The 3,535-nt window shown below is 30.1% G+C and overlaps 1 long non-coding RNA gene across 1 annotated transcript; it reads left to right on the top strand.

The window, feature by feature from the left end:
- The first annotated feature begins 874 nt into the window (after positions 1-874).
- On the top strand, positions 875-3,349 carry LOC108967582. Its single transcript, XR_001993266.1, has 2 exons — positions 875-1,376; positions 2,708-3,349. It is a non-coding gene; the product is annotated as an uncharacterized LOC108967582 (long non-coding RNA).
- The last annotated feature ends 186 nt before the right edge of the window (positions 3,350-3,535 follow it).

Genomic DNA, 3,535 nt, shown 5'->3' with positions numbered 1-3,535 from the left:
TTCATTAAATTGTGGAAAACAGATTTTCGTTGGTTGAAATCTGGAATTAAACTCTTTTGCTACGAAGTTTAARCGCAAATTACAGTGCAGTGAAAATATATGTATTAATGTGTACATATGTAAATAATAACTAATCAATGGACATAATAAAATTTTAAAATCGCTGGTTGTTATATTTCATATATGTATGTACATGCATACATGAAAATATATAGAGCATTATACAAGTTTCTAGAACTCGCTGGCACCCCGTAGCTAAAACAAAACGGCTTCCACTTTGCCAGAATGAACGATTTAAAATATGTACATAAAAATAAATGTGTGCATTTCTCATTCGAAAGAAAGAGGTGACTGTACACCTGTAATAAATTGTAGATACGCACATACATATAAAAAATAATACATACATATAAATATATTTAAGGAAACAATGCAGGCTGAGAGCACAAGCTTACATGCGAGATTTTTATGATTTATTATTGCTTTTGTAGCGATATTCAACATATTTTTTGTAATTAAAATTTATAAAACCCCATAAATGAGCAAATAATATATGAACAATTATAATATTGGCATGATTATTAAAATTTCACAATGACTTGGTGATTTCATTGTTCATCGTATTGATCCAGGTGATTCTTATACATACGTGCATATGCATGTACATATGTACGTTTGTCAGCGGAATACGATCCAAAAGTCAGTATACCTTCTCGCTTAACGCTACCTTACACAGAAAAAGTAACACATAAAMACCCTATGTATTGAAGTGAGACAAGTAGACTCAAAACGAAAATCAATAAARGCGATTTTACTGTGGAATTTTCCCGACTTTTCCGAGCTGCACAGCCAACGAGTATAAATACAGCAGCGCCAGTTGGCCTTCTATCATTTGTGTTTAAGTCGTACAGCAAAGTGTTTGAAAATATTAAAAATTTAAATTGTGAAAAAGTGTATTGGTAGCTGAAGAAGTGTTCTAATAGTGTGAACGAAGAGGAAAAAAAATTCTTTGCAAATGGCTGTCGGAAATTGGGCTTTAGTGAGGAAATTGCAAGTACGGCTAGGCGAAGAACCGGGAGGCTAGCAGAGGCGACGTAACTTAAGCATGAGCTTTAAGGAAATCAATGAGAACAGATGAAATCTAGGCACAGGGCCGATTTTTTTTTGGATGATTTTTTAAACACACTTGGCCGTCAATTAGCTGTTACTGCGTACCCTAGTTACCAATTAGGCAGGCTTATAACATGGGCAACAAAGTGTTGGGAACAATTGAGAGGCAGGCGTAACAAACGATTTCGGGCAGAAAGCTGCGTTGAAAAATGTCTGTGTTAAGCCTAAAGCATGAGTAATCCAATGGATTTGGGAAGATGAGTAAGGTACAAAAAGAAATGAAGTTGACTCGATTTTTTTTTACATTATATATATAACTAAGTAAATATATAAAACATCGTAATGTTTTTTCACATATACATATATTAGATATTCGTAATTATAGATTATTTATCCTACAACGCATATCTTACGTAATTTTTCTCTATTTAACAAGCGCATATTATACATAATAAGTCTGTGAAATGTTTTTATTCGTTCAGTAGCAATTGATRTATCTGTGTTCGTGTAATTCTTCGTCATTTACATATGATATATAATATATRCATACATATACATATATTATGTATATTGAAGTCGTTTCTTCTTGCTTCATCGCAATATTGCGAAATTCTAATTTTCCATTATTTTGTTTTCCAATTACATTTTTAATGTATGCATACATACGTATGTAAATATATACATAATTAGTCAGACTTTCGTAAATCTTTTCTACACGATGTTTACTTGAATAAGCAAGCGTCCAAAGATCATATAGCCATTTCACTCTTTCGAAATGTTGATTTCAAAGGCAGCTGCGCAATTTTATATGCTACGTATGTTTTATTTATAAATATATTACAAATGTGGAGAAACYACCACCATTAAAAATTATTCTAGAATAGTTTCTGACATATTTTTCATGTAGTGGAGAGACCTCCACTGAATATTTTTGATTTTAGTATTGCAAATTTTATCATGTCTGCACATTCAACGTAAAAGTTCGAGTATGTGTATTACAGATGTATACTTCAATGCCTTCAAAAGAAATAAATATACACACATTTATTTTGTCTTAGCAAGTCAAGCTATAATATTTTCATGGGCCTACTAAGTTTTTTAATTTTTCATCATAATAATTTTGTTTGTTTAGACGCGCTTGCTGAAATTTTAAATTARTATTTATACAGTACATATATTTCCCACTATGAAAATTCTCCCTATATTAGTCTGCATAACTTTCTGCAATATTTTTAAGCACAAAAAAAAATTTTGAATTCCCAAAATTTTTATTTATTTGTAATCAAAATCGCAGGCTATTCTAATTTCATAATTTCGGTTTCAAAAACCTACCACATACTTTTTGCTAAGCTTAGAATACCCAATAAATGTTTTATCGCCTTTACCATGGAACTTACACATCATCATTATATTTATAGGCAATTAATTGATTAAGCACATACTCGTATATCTCGCAATAAAATGCATAAAAATAGTTACACATAAATATATATTTATACATTTTAATTCTAAAATAATAATAGTACTCTAGCATAACTGAATAAGTCTTTCTCACAATGTTATATCGTAACCATGTTTCTTTCTTTGAACTTTATAGTTGTTGGGCGTCTTTGAAAAGCAATTTTGTCGTTTATACAACTTCCGCTACATGCAAACATTAGTCTATAACTAAATGTTATTGCAGTTTGCTGATAAAAACTGAAACACAACTCAGTTATAATGATAATAATTGACCATAGGCGCAGAGCTCCTCGTTCGTAAGAAACTGAAGACAAAGCGATAAACCCATCYACTACAATATCCATAGTATATCTTCTTCGACATTGTTGTTTCTTCTGCCAAAAAAGCCCTTGTCATCGACGGTAGAGGAATGTTATGATGCAGAATTGGTATTTGTTTTGTTCCACTTACTTACATAGGATATACTGTTCATATAAATATATATACGTACGTTAAAAACCCCCAATTTAGCACAAATTGTTAAGAAACCTAACACAAATAATTTTTTTTTTATTATAAAATACTTTGAATTATATATTTTAAAGGTTGAAAGAGTAAATCAAATAACTCCATATGTACATGTGTCTTAAACCTACATAAATCAAACTTATTGAAATATTGTTTTATCGGTTTCTTAGATAATTATGTTAATACAAAATTACTGCGTTATTTATCAGATATGACAAAACCAATTTATATAAATCGAAACCAAACACAATGCAGAAAAAACATAAAAAAAGCTAAAAAAAAATTAAGAAAAGCATTACAACGAAGGTAAAAATAAATAACAATTCCTCCCCACTTTTTTAAGTCTTTAATTAAATTCCTTAGGAACGCCCCGTCGTCGACCAAAGTGAGTACTACAAACGTAAATAATACATAGAGATAAATGAATTTTAAACACACAAATATGTATATAATTTAT

The sequence above is a fragment of the Bactrocera latifrons genome, unplaced genomic scaffold (genome assembly GCF_001853355.1).
Source record: "Bactrocera latifrons isolate USDA-ARS-PBARC rearing strain unplaced genomic scaffold, ASM185335v1 scaffold_191, whole genome shotgun sequence".
In the NCBI taxonomy this organism is placed as follows: domain Eukaryota; kingdom Metazoa; phylum Arthropoda; class Insecta; order Diptera; family Tephritidae; genus Bactrocera; species Bactrocera latifrons.
The sequence above is the reverse complement of the archived record's forward strand: the minus strand, read 5'-3'. Positions and strand labels throughout refer to the sequence as shown.